The sequence below is a fragment of the Dermacentor silvarum genome, chromosome 1, assembly GCF_013339745.2.
Source record: "Dermacentor silvarum isolate Dsil-2018 chromosome 1, BIME_Dsil_1.4, whole genome shotgun sequence".
Classification (NCBI taxonomy): domain Eukaryota; kingdom Metazoa; phylum Arthropoda; class Arachnida; order Ixodida; family Ixodidae; genus Dermacentor; species Dermacentor silvarum.
Window position 1 is genome coordinate 256976428 of NC_051154.1, and position 13450 is coordinate 256989877.

A 13450-nucleotide genomic window follows, 5' to 3' on the forward strand; every position below is an offset into this window, starting at 1 on the left:
CACCGTGAAAATAACGAAAATAAAAGAAGTCGAGGTGGAAAACTTTTCGGAGAGGGGCCGAACCCACCACTGAGAGACGCTCACTGTCGGCGGCATCCGTGGAATGCGCGCGCCCGCGGAGAGAGCCGGTGGCTGCATTCTTCGCACGGCGATGCTTCGTTTTTAGTTCTCTTCTGCTCCCTTCTCTACTATTCTATTATTTAGCGCCCGTCTCCGCTGGGGTGTGCTTAGAACGCGCCTCGCCGCTCGTTTAGGTTCGCCGATCCCCCTTCGGCGCGCTTTTTATTTATTCGACCGACCGTGTTCCTCCACTTAATTGTTTATTTTTTTTTTTTTTTTTTGACGCGCTGTGCCACTCGAAGGCTTGTACGTGAGCCGTGTTCGTTTCTTTTCAGTTTGATAGTCAGACCTCTATTAAACGTCGCGCGCGCTGCGGGTTTTTTATAGGCGTAAACAAGCACTTTCAGCTTGCGACGCTACCTCTAGCTACGAGCGCTTGGCATTTTTGGCCCAGCTGCTATGAATTCGCTGTGCGCGTCATTCCGTTGGTGCAAATGTTTCGCTGCGAATCGGCGACGCGCTGTGTATAGCATCGCTTCAAATTTTATTACTTGTCACTGGTTTTTGTCGTGTTATCGTCACGAAAGCTGTTTATATTATCTCCCTGTCTAACGAGTTGTCTGTGCTATAGGTTGCGACATTCGGGTACGCTTGTGCGAGGTCGCATTGTCAGTTTGTTGTCGCATCGACAGTGTCATAACCCACTGTCGACGAACTGAAATCGCGTAATTGTGTAAGGCATGCAGCGCTGCATGCTACGCCAAATAGTAGTAATTATAAAGGTGCCGTGGTTCTGGCCGTTATTATTGTTTCGGATAAGTAACCTAATAAGGATCAAAGCGCTCTCGCGTTGAACGCTTAATTTGAATGTGGCGCGCTGTTTAGCGCCTGGCTGATTGGCCAGTTCGACGGCGCGCTCCCCATAGCGTATGTTGTCGCTCTTGAATCGTACCGGGGTGCGCGACACGGGTGATGGGCATTTGGAACAAACCATTTATCACAGGAGAGCTTGCTGTTGGGATAATTCGCACATAGCCACTGAAACGAAAAAACAGCGCCCCACGAACACACGTCTGTCTGCCTTCCTTGTGCTCTTCGTGTGCACTCTTTTAGTTTTCAGCCATTAGACTGTTGTGCTATACCCTAGCTGAAAAAAACAAACAAAAAAAAAACGACGTATGAAAGAGACTTGCGAGGCTGGCAGCTGGTTACAACAGTATTGTTCAAGAAACAAGTAAAACGCTCATAAAGCGTGATTACTGACACGATCGATGGATGATCTTTTAACTCTCTATTGTTCATAATTGCCTGTAGTATGTGCTCTGAATGCCCGCGCATCGCAGCATATATCATCCGCAGACAGCTACGGGACATCACTTTTCTTAGCCGTTTTAACGCGATAGCGTGGGCCCCGTGTCGCAGAAAATCCGACGTCGGCGTGCGGCGTCCGTGGCTACGAAAATAATCCCGAACCATCCCGACCACGCAGGCCCTCCGCGTGGCGCAGAGGCGCTGGGGAACTAATTGAATTTCTCAAAGTAAAATGCGTCAGAAAAATTGTTAAGTACCACTTAACCACAACCTACAGGTATGATAGCGTCGGATTGTAATTTGAATATACGAGGAAACTTAAACACCCCTTTCCAGCATTTATACTGTAGATGTAGCGTGCATGTATTGCACGCGATGCAGTTGCTTAAGCACAAATCTACAACGGGAACTTGTTTTTATAGAAACCTTGCGAGGCGAGAAGGGGCAGCGACTTCCGACGCTGCTCGACGAGTCTATAGTGCTCTCTCGTGAAAACCTTCGAGCCGCCGCCAGAGGCACCGGTTGCAGTCACGGACGCCGCGCGCGTTCGGTTCGAACGCGGTGAAACGCGGACGGCGTCGGCAGCAGCTCTGCACATTGCCTCGTTGGTGCTGCTACACTACCATTCATACAGTGGCTCGCCCGGGTAGGTTACTTGCAGAAACACCCTCTAGATGGCGCTAGCCTCCTCGGCAGCGCCCCCGAGGTACAGGCCGCTGTGTGCCGAGTATGCGGTAGCGAGACGGCGGAGCACCTGGTCCTTAGCTGTGCAAAGTTGTCTCCCACCCCAAAAGAGGGCACCACCGTGCCGCAGGCCCTCGGATTTCTCGACGCTGAACGCGACCGCTGCTTCGAGGGCGTAGCCACAACTAAAACAATCGCGAACGGTACCGGGTGGGGTATAGCTCTTCACTATGTGGTTATGGATTGTTTTTCCTTTTTTTTCTTTTGGCTAGGGCACTAATGTATTGAGTCCACCCGTTACGAAGGGTTCATTAGCCACAAATCATCATCATCAGCGACGCGCCGAGGCGAAGGTGCAGATAAAAGAAAGCTGCAGTTTCCGGGAAGCCTATGACAGTCGGGGATCTTTGAATGCTATCGCGTTCCACTCTTAAAGGCGAAGCTTAAGCGTCCTCCATATTTTTATAAATATTATTTTTATGCTACGGTTGGATGAGGTAGGCAGCACGTGGATAAAGTAAGTCTTCTCGTGTTTGTTGTTGTAAACGCAGCTTTTCGTTTCTAAAAAAAGATACGAAGACAATGGTGTGGTAGGTTGGCACGGTGATGCTACATCATGAATTGTGTCAACTCGCGCTATCCGAAACGCATTTCACTGGTGCTTTTCGTCCTCTGTGACGACGACACGGCGGTGTTGATCGAATGTAAATTTTCATCAAAGCTCATGGCAAGTGTATGTTTAAACAACTTCCATACATGTCTCACGTAATGACTCGCGATTCAGTATTGTTCAAGATTAAAGGCAGTGTGCATTTTAATGCACAAGGCGCCGCTCGAGGATGTATCGTAGCCTTAATTGCAACTTCATATACAAGGTATTTGCCAGTAGACATTCGCGGATGCACATTGTCAGCTAGCCACTTCATGGCCACCTTGCGGTAGCCTATATAGTGGATGTCGTTGCACTGCTGAGCTTGAGGTTGTTGGTTCGATCCCGACCGCGGCAGCCGCCAAAAAAGCAAAAAAAAAAAAAAAACGCTCCTGTGCTTAGACTTCGATGTACGTTAAGGAACATAATGTGGTGAAAATTAATCTGGAGTCCCCCACGACGGCGCGCCTCATAATCAAGATCGTGGTTCTGACACGTAAAACCCCAGAATTTAATTCTAGCCGCTCCGTGCCTTCTACAGGTCGCGCAATCTTGACACGGACGCATGAGCAATCACCCGTGTCAAATTAGCGCTGCCTGTAACCATGGAATCGTACAAACAGCCCGATAACATTGTTGTCTTTGAATGCCTTGCGCCGCGTTATCTTAGCTGCTTCCGGTTTATCTCTTCGTAGTGGCGACTGACCGCCACTTTACGACGTGGAGCGTACTTGCTATAAACCCGCCGTGGTTGCTTAGTGGCTATGGTGTTGGGCTGCTAAGCACGAGGTCGCGGGATCGAATCCCAGCCGCGGCGGCCGCATTTCGATGGGGGCGAAATGCGAAAACGCCCGTGTACTTAGATTTAGGTGCACGTTAAAGAACCCCAGGTGGTCCAAATTTCCGGAGTCCGCCACTACGGCGTGCCTCATAATCAGATCGTGGTTTGGCACGTAAAACCCCATAATTTAATTTCATACTTGATATAAGTTGACGAAATAGTTTTTCTTCTCTTGTTTTTTCATTGCATGCCGTATGTGAATAAGTGGTTGAATACTAATTTCCGCTCATTCTAAGATTCGCAATTGCGCGCCTGGAACAAGAAATCGTTTCCCGTGTCCTCTGTTCTCCATATATTGTGATAGGCGCTACGGAGATGGTGTGAGTACTTAAGTGCCAGTGCTCATCGTCGGCGCTCCATGCGGTTGTCCTAACCGCTGTGTCGACACGTGCTGAGTCACGTTTGAGTCAAAGGAAGAGCAGCTCGCGATGTTTAGACGCTGATGTGCGCTTCCTCTCTGCGTGTATTCATTTGAGTCAGCCATAAGCGGGAAATGGCTTTCTCGGCGCGGTTTCGCTGGCGCTTATTTGTGCGGTCTGCATCCGTCGTTGCGCGTCTTGAGGCAACATTTCCGTTCGTCGTTTGGTCGTCCAAACTGTCGGGTAGTTATAACCTTGCATTTCGGAAAGTGTGAGTGTTACCCCCTTTGGCTTGCATTATAGGTCCTGAAATTGTCCATCGATCGATCTAAAAAAAAAAAAAGAATTAGACCAGCCCATAGCTATTGTTCTGAAAAACGATCGCTGAAGACAGGTGCCATGGTTTATTTTTTCTTTTGTTCCTCGTTCGGACTCGTGCTTTTCTCTCGTCCGACGCATGCGTCCTGTACGTGAAAGGCGCGGTCTACTTTCCTGGGTTGGGGTCGACCGTTCGTCGCGCTGCAGCTTTCAACTCCGATCTGCGCAGCCACATTGCGAATAATTCTTTCACAACGAAGCTGGTATAGGCTAGGTTCCAGGAGATTGCGTCCGTAGAAAACTGTATGTGTAGTGTACAACAATTTCAGACACTGTGCAGAGCAAGGCATTCAAACTGACCCTCGCACTGTAACAACTTGAACAGTTCGTTCGACTTAATTAATTTATTAGGCATACTGAAATGCGAAATTGCATTTAAGCCAACCGATGGAAGCAAACCCTGTCTGAACCCCGTGGAACACCCCAAACATAAGGCGCACGAGGCTACACGAATTGAACCCTTCGCTCCAACTCCGACCTCCACCCGGGATTCACCGACGTGAGGCATCGCTTCTATACCGGCTGTGGTTGGGAGTGGCTTTCACGAAGGCGTACTGTGCTTTGATTGGAATGACCGAAAGTGCCACGTGCGACGACTGCGGCAGCGAAGAGAACATAGAACATGTATTGTGTCACTGCGTTCGATTTCAGTCGGAAAGACAAACTTTATCGAACGCTTTGCGACGACTTGACGATCGACCGTTGTCTGTGCAGGTGCTCCTTGAACACCGTCCCCATCGCTCGTCAGCCCACAAAGCTGTGAAGGCACTGTTGTCTTACTTGAGGACGACTGGCCTATGTGAACGCCTTTGAATTGCTCAGGCCCTCCGCGTGCGTGCGCGAACTCACCGTGTCCTTCCTCCCCCCCCCCCTCCTCTCTCTATCTCATCTTTCTATTCCCTCTTTCCCGTCCCCCAGAGTAGGGTAGCCAACCAGGCGCATTTCTGGTTAACATCCCTGCCTTCTATTTCTCTCCTCCTCCTCCTGTCTGAAGTCCTTTTAATTTAATCTTCCTGAAACCTTAGAGCTAAGAGGGTAATTGTGTGGAACGCTCTCAGCGGCATCGTGTAATTCCACCTCGGAGCAACGCTGGCAGTAGCAGTCCTGTTACCAAGAGGGTTTCTACAGCGAAGCTGTTGTAGGCTAGGTTCCAGGAGATTGCGTCCGTATAAGAACGGAAATGTAGTGTACAACAATTTCAGACATGTCGCGCCACCTCGTGGAGGCGTATGAAAACGCCGGGTTGGCCGTGTTTTCAAACTTAGGATTGTAAAAAAGTGTGCATTATACCGCGGTTTTCGCCGGATCTTACGTTTTCTTCATTACGTGACGTAGATCACCCTGGCGACCACGTGAGCGCGTTAGCGCTTGTGCGCGCCGCGATTGGCGTAGCCGTCTTTAATAAAACGCTTTGACGGTACGGTGATGGCCACTGTGTACGTTCCCCCTGCAACGCCTACGAAAGACATTGAAACGTTCATGATAGGCATGTTCGGTTGGGTGATGCCCAACGACGATACGCCCATTCCCATCGTGGGGGCAATATTCACTACACCAGACCCACCATAGTCACAGCTTCGCTGGCTTCCATCTTCACAGTAGTGGAAGGGATCTGCACTTCTCATGTATAGCCTATTGCGACAAGGTGTGCATCTGGTGTGTCTCGTTAAGCGCAGCGGTCAATTTAATTAAATAAAGGAGCTCGCATTTGCGGAAGTGCCAGATTTTCACGAGTCGCTCATTTTTCGTCTCATGTAGCTATACTAGATTATCTTCCCCTAATTCTTAGATTAGTTGCTGCACTTCAACAATTGAGCTCATTCTTGGGGCCATTATTTTGTGACTGTTCTTTCCACCTACCAGCCTTCTCGCCAGCCGCCGTTATAGCCGAGATGGGCCACTCGGCGCAACGCATAGGAAACGGTTAGAATCGAAGGATAGAAAGGAACTTGCGAAATCTGAATTACGTGGCTTTCTTTTCGACCCACACGATCGCGGTGGCTTCCTGAAAATATTTAATGCTCCAAGTCGATGCAGTTCCTAGTGTGAAGATACAAAATATTTTCCTTTGAATCGAGGCTTAACAAGGTTTCGCTCATTAAGTCACGATCTAATACGATTATGGTGTACGTCAGAGCCACGATCTGGCTGTGATGTACGCCATGTAGTGGAGCGCCGAGAACTCGTAGCAAGGACCCTTTTAACACGCAACGAAAGCTCTGTACGCAACTTTTTTTTTTTTTTTTTTATTCCGCACCCATCGGAATGCGGCAGTCGCTGCTTGGAATCGAACCAGCGACATCGTGCACAACAGCAGAACGTCATAGTCACTATAAGCTGCCGCGGCGGTTGAGTAATACTTCCTACGCACGATGACGGTAAAATGTTCTGCAGGTTTTTTTCGCGTGCACTGCTCGAGTTTAAATCCCGCGATTGCCGCGGGACTTACTGTGCGTTCCCTTCCGTGTTCGTCCACAACCGTAGAGTTGGTATAAGACATACCTTGAGATCCGTGGTTCTAAATTTGTTCCCAGCATATTGTTTTGCACGATTTAAGAATTGGAATTGTGGCAGTGTGGCTAAATTAACGTAAAAAAATATTATATATGAAACACATTCTGACGGACGCTTTGCGGTGATCACGACTCGGATGAATTCATGCATTTCCACTCCCCCCCCCCCCCCCCCCCCTTATTTTTCGCCAGTTTGTGTTTTAGGTACCATGGCTGCTCTGCAGTTCGACTCGCGGAGCTGAACGCTCAATTCGTATTTTTCGAGTGCGCGATTAAAAGAAACGGAAGAGAAGGAGTTGTATTTTTCGCAGCGTAAATATTCCGCCACTGTAGCGACTTAGAGACATTTCGACCACTTAGTGCGACCGATACTGGCCCTCAGTCATGGCGCTCAGTGGACGAAAATGTCGTCGTGTAAAAATGAAACAGGCACGGGGCCCGCTGTACGGTAATATCAAGGGGTATGCGAATATTTCATTGCAATTATTTACGTCGAAATTGAATTTAATATTCGACATTTCAAATACGAATTGGATGCTCCTCTTTCGAATAAAGACTTCGTATCCGCTTTGAGAGTGTGGTATTAGATTTCTTGAAATGTTCGGTAATGTCCGGATGTACGCTACTACAACGATTACTGAGCTTTCCCGCTGTTAAAAACGGCCCACGTACGGTCCATGGGCTGTTTGTGGAGTGCCCGTCGTTGTAAGCGAACCAAAAGATGCGGCGATCTTTCATGATTGGCTAATTTACAAGCTAGGTGCCCGGTTTAATGGGCTTTCGAGTATCATCGCCTGCATTAATTCATTTCGATATATCATCCCCCCCCCCCCCCCCCCACCTTTTGCTTTCACTGTTTCATTCTGTACTTTTAGAGGCAGCTCAAATAATTTTCTGTATTCAGTTAGATATACGAAGCCTATGTTTTTCGAATATTTGTATTCGAGATATCTATTCGAACACTCTGAATAATTTTGTCGTGGTGGTAGCTCCAATGAGTGCAGCCCAGGACTGTGACGTTTCTTTTCATTGTACCTTCTTTTGTCCCTTCGTAATTGGTTCATATTCCGCGGGCATCGTAGCTGCATACTTGCATAGTTTCGCTTTCCGCTCCTGTCGAGCCACCGCGCGCCTCTCGCAAAGATTCGGACGTTATAGTAGATATATTACTACAACGATTACTGAGCTTTCCCGCTGTTAAAAACGGCCCACGTACGGTCCATGGACTGTTTGTGGAGTGCCCGTCGTTGTAAGCGAACCAAAAGATGCGGCAACCTTTCATGATTTGCTAATTTACAAGCTAGGTGCCCGGTTTAATGGGCTTTCGAGTATCATCGCCTGCATTAATTCATTTCGATATATCATTCCCCCCCCCCCCCCCCCCATCCCTTTTGCTTTCACTGTTTCATTCTGTACTTTTAGAGGCATAGACGTTATAGTACGATTCAATGACTCTTTAGTGTACTCCGGTCTTGTCATGTATGCGGTAGTATCACGTGCTGTTAACGTTATCAAGCACAGCTTCTCGTGTAGTCACGTGAGTACTTCGTGGCTATTATGTTGCCTTCTTGCTGCTTACATAGTGATGCGTGGACTCTGTATATATTTTATTTCGGGAGTGCTTTTTCACAACGTCGCCCTACATTCGTTGCAAGGCGCACAATGGCAGACAGAACGTCTGCAAGGCTTTCGACCCCGAAACCCCACCTCTGCCTACGCCATTGGCGCGGTGATAGTGGGTCCCGTGAATGCGAAATGACCCGAAGTTACGCTTGAGCCATAAAATAACATCACCCTGAAACTTGGTCAAACCCGTTTATAATTGCCGTAATCTTCGCTTGCGAAAATAGTTCCCTCCCCTTCTTAAAGAAATCTCGCGGTGAAATACCTCGCAGAGAATTATAGGAGAAACATTTTTTGATGATTACAAAATTGGTCCGTATTTTTTATTTATTATATGGGGCTTAGGAGATGATGTCGCCTTTAATTGGCGCCGGCTACTCCTTTTCTCATAGAAAAATGAAAAAAAAAAGAAAGAATCAAATTAAAAGCGTAAAAACGTAAAGTCGTAAAGTCAACTCCAAACAACAATAGACAGTTTTAGTTTAGCGTTAGCGTAATAGCGGAGTTACGGGAAATAGCGTTACCGTTCCGCAAACGAACTTTGCAGAAAGAGAGTTTTAGTATAGCGTGATAGCGTAGTTTACGTGCGGGACGCTATTCCATTACGCTTTGAATTTCGCATACACAGGGCACCTAATTCTATGTGTGTGTGCGTCCGGAGAGTGCGATAGGCAGCGCAATGGAAGCCAGGAGCGCGTTGTATTTTTACTTCACATGTCCGTCGATCTGCAACGAAACAGACAAGCAGTACAAGCTGTCTACCATAGCCTCCGAAATCCTCCCATCTCAGAGGCCATATGCCGTCGTCGCGCCTATCTCCCGACTTTAGCGACAGATGGCGCTCGGATCTCAGAAAAAATTTCTCTCGTTAGGCTTAGGCGCGTTCGAAACGAGAAGCGATCTCAAAAATTCCTCAAGATTAGCCATAACACTCTCTCGGCGAAGCGACATGAGACTAACTAAAAGCCGTTTACGCAGTCATTTGCTACGAACGAAGTGAATTCTACAAAAACAACGCCAAATTCAGTTCGAAGCGGGCGGCCGGGACCGCCGCCATGTTTTACGTACACTACGTAAACACGCTAATACGGTAACGTTAACTCTGAGAAATAGCGTGCGCACGGTAAACGGTATGGGTCGGTTAGCGTTGTGCGCATGCGCACTTCGATCCCGCTATTCCGGTACGCCCGCTATTCCGGTAACCACGCTAAACTAAAACTGTCTAATAACACAAATTCCAGTCACGTAAGTACACTAATGCCACACTAAAACTGAAAGTCAACTCAGAAACTCAGCAACGCAGTTGGTCTTGTGTGACGGCCATCTCGGCAGTTTTGAGGGCAGCTTCCGATTACGCACAGGCGCCTGCGATTAAATCCAGGGAGCTGACTAGAAAACCGCAGAGATGCGAGTACAAACAAGCGCGGACTCGTGAATGTAAGGTCTTAACTGCTGCCAGATAACCACATAGTATGCTTGAAGCAGTTATTGTGCGTCGACATGATTGCAAGCATCGCCTTTTCTGACGCTGCCGTGGAACGCTCCGCCGTCGCCGTTACATCGAAGCCGTCGAAAGTTTGTCAAACACGCAACTCTGTTCACCCGTCGTTGGAACCGTTGTGTGTTCCGACTGATGCTTTTATGAGTATAGCCAGCCTCGCAAGTTGGAAGTGAGCGCTACTGGTCGATCACGGGACACTTTTGAGCGTTGATTGAATTCTCTCGTTTGAGCTTCCTATGGGTGTGATAATGTGGAATGCTTATGGGTGTGATAATGTGGAATGTTTACGAATCGAATAGTTCTTGTCATTCGAGTGGTGAACTTGTTATTCAATATTTTAGAATGATTCGATATAGCAGCCGCATTAGTGAGCGTGTAAACTTGGAGGTTACCAAAGAAGCTCGAGAACAAGTTAAAGAACGCACAAAGAGCGATGGAACGAAAAATGTTAGGCCTTACGTTAAGAGACAGGAATACAGCGGTGTGGATCAGAGAGCAAACGGGGATAGCCGATATTCTAGTTGACATTAAGAGAAAAAAAAAATGGAACTGGGGCAGGGGCCATGTAAGTGCGTATAGGATGGATAACCGGTGGATCATTAGAGTTACAGAATGGATACCAAGAGAAGGGAAGCGCAGTCGAGGATGGCAGAAAACTAGGTGGGGTAATGAAGTTCGGAAATTTGCACTCGCAAGTTGGTATCAGCTATAGCGCATGACAGGGTAATTAGAGATCGCAGGGAGAGGCCTTCGTCCTACAGTAGACATATACGCTGGTGATGATACTGTAATTACACTGGAGCCTGCACGGTACAAATGCCGAAGCAAGTCGCTTTTCAGTGGTCGGACCAAAAGCACGGGAGATAAACGAATACGTTCACGGCGCTCTTATTTACTGTCACTCATTTTGAACGACATTAAAAGCTTTGGCTGTGTCGCATCTCCGTGTCTGTCGTACGGCAGTTCCGTACTTCCTCTACCTTGCACATGCTACATTTTTCCCGACGGGAACGTTTTACGGTATACGGTCAGCCGCTTCTTACGCACGGTGAAGTGACATGGTTAAAAATAAACGGGAAACTTTCTCCCAAGCGTTAACCTTAGATTAGAATAGGGAGAGTAGCGGAGGATAGTTTGGAATCTTCCAACCTCTCCTCCGCCAATAAGAGCGCATACCTAACCCCATTGCTCTTAACTTGACGCGCAGTTCTCGCCTCTGCTGGGAATAATGCTGACAAGTTAACAGCACATGCGAGAAGTCCTGGTATGTTTCACCCAAAGCACGCGATGATGATGATTCAGTACGCCCTATCTTATGTCGCCTATTTTTTTTTTTTTTTAAAGGATTGCCGACACATATTTTCGAAGTTGCATAATCTCTACCACACGCGCACCTAAAAGAGCCAACATTTATGTTTCAACACTTGTAATGTATTTGGACTTGGTACTTAAGTTTCTCTTGAAGGACGTCGGACCTGGCGTCATCGACAATCGTGACGTCGTGACATCAAGGAAAATTGGCTGTCGTCAGGCTAGGTATGGTGCTGTTGCTCATAAGAAAATAAACGAGTGCTGCGCGCTTTGTATTATTTTTTTTTCTGGCTGCGCTCGCGCGTGACAGCCGCAGCGATCGTAGAACGGAGCATTGCCGATGCATCATGGCGTGATGATGCATCCAAAGCACCTTGGTACCGAAACTGGTTCGCTGCAGACAAGTTTATAGTAAATTATTTAGTGCGCTCTGGCGGTAGCCAGTATTTTTTCCAGGGTGTATAGGGTTCGGTTCCTCCTTTATTTGGAGTACTCTTTTATTTTAACCTTGCGATTTGACACAGCCTGATGCTAATTGGCGCAGCGCCACTACAATTGCGCACTTGGTCTATTTCAGTCGTATCCGTGCCTACATAGCGTACCGTGTTCGAAACATTTCAGTAGCAACAGCGACAGCTGGGCGCCCAATTGGCGCGCAGGGACCTCGTGAGATGGTGACGCAAAGCTGCGTGCGACGTCTCACTGTCGACGCTCGGCGCAGCGCGCATCAGCTTGCCCCGTGTACGCGCCAACTAAAGCAGACGACACTGAGCGTGGGTTTGATGGTGGAAGCGACCGATAGATCGCACCACAGAGCAAGGTGCTCACAGGGTCACAGGATAAGTAGCCACTGCAGCCTGCTGGTGGAGTCCAAGATCTGCGACGGCCCGTGCCGCGGCCGTTTCTGTAGCCTCATCTTGCGTGGCCTTCTCGTCGGGATATGACGGGAACCTGCGTTCCCAGAGCCGCAACGTGGCCAGCCAGGCCGCAGGCCGCTTGCGCTGGCTCCTATCCTGCATGGTGCAGTAGGAGTGCCAAAGGCGCTCCCGGCGCGCATGTGCCAGGACGAGCTGGCAGTTGGTGTATGATAGGGAGTTTTAGTATAGCGGAAAACAGCAAACGCAAGGATTTAGCGTTAGCGTTGCGTGCTGCAAACTGCGCATGCGCAGAACGTAAACGTAGCCAGAACTCTTACGTACGTACGTTATTTCCGGAATATAGCGTTCAACGCTAACGCACGCAAGGGATTCCGTACGTAGGGCAAGATGGCGGCGCCTGTTGAAGCGAGAGCCGTCCACTTCGGATCTATCGAGTCGTCGGCCTGCACCTTTCGGCTCATTCGTTCCCCACTAATGCTCGTGTTTGCTTTAGATTTGTGTGACGATGCTTCGACAGCAACGTACAGGTGACAAATGGACGTTGTTTTCGATATACGTTCTCGATTAGCGGCGGAGTAAGCTTAACAAGAGGGTTTGCTCACGTTTGCTCATGTTTGCTGTATCCGCCTCGAGATGGCGCCCAAGTGTATTTGCGTTAGCGTTAGCGTTTTGCTCCGTTCCGCTATACTAAAAGACTACCTTGTACCGCACAGTGCAGCCTTTCTTTGCGCTAGCGTTGCGTCGCACGCTAACGCTAAAGCCCGGGATACATGGAGCGAACTTTCTCGACGAACTTCACGCGTCAAGTAACGACGCGGCGACACGACGCAGGATGTTCGCTGTGTCGCGATACATGCGGCGAACGCCGCCGCGCGTTGGCCGCCGTGTTGGCGGCGGTCCCGGCCGCCCGCTTCGAACTGAATTTGGCGTTGTCCTTGTAGAATTCACTTCGTTGGTAGCAAATGACTGCGTAAACGGCTTTCGCTTAGTCTCAGGCCGCTTCGACGACAGAGTATTATGGATAACCTTGAGTAGTTTTCGAGATCGCTTCTCGTTTCAAACGCGTATATACGAGCTTGCACTGCTTGTCTGTTTCCTCGCAGATCAGCGGATATGGGATGTACAAATACAACGCGATTCCTGAGAGATCATACTAGGAACTACTCAATCGGTGCAGAGACATGCAGACACGGCAACACCAACGCGATTGCAGACGACGCGAAAAGGCGCGCGCGCGCGAAACACCAGCATGCATTGCGACCGGAACTAGTGCCTCCTGATTGGCTGTCGTCCACCGCTGCGCGCTAGACGCTTCCGGCGGCGGCGTTCGCCCGACGAAAAT

At 48.7% G+C, this 13450-nt stretch overlaps 1 protein-coding gene across 1 annotated transcript in view; it reads left to right on the plus strand.

Moving 5' to 3' along the window:
* LOC119437068 (SH2 domain-containing protein 4A-like) overlaps nt 1-13450 on the plus strand; it is a 79173-nt gene that overhangs the window by 25328 nt on the left and 40395 nt on the right. The window lies entirely within an intron of this gene.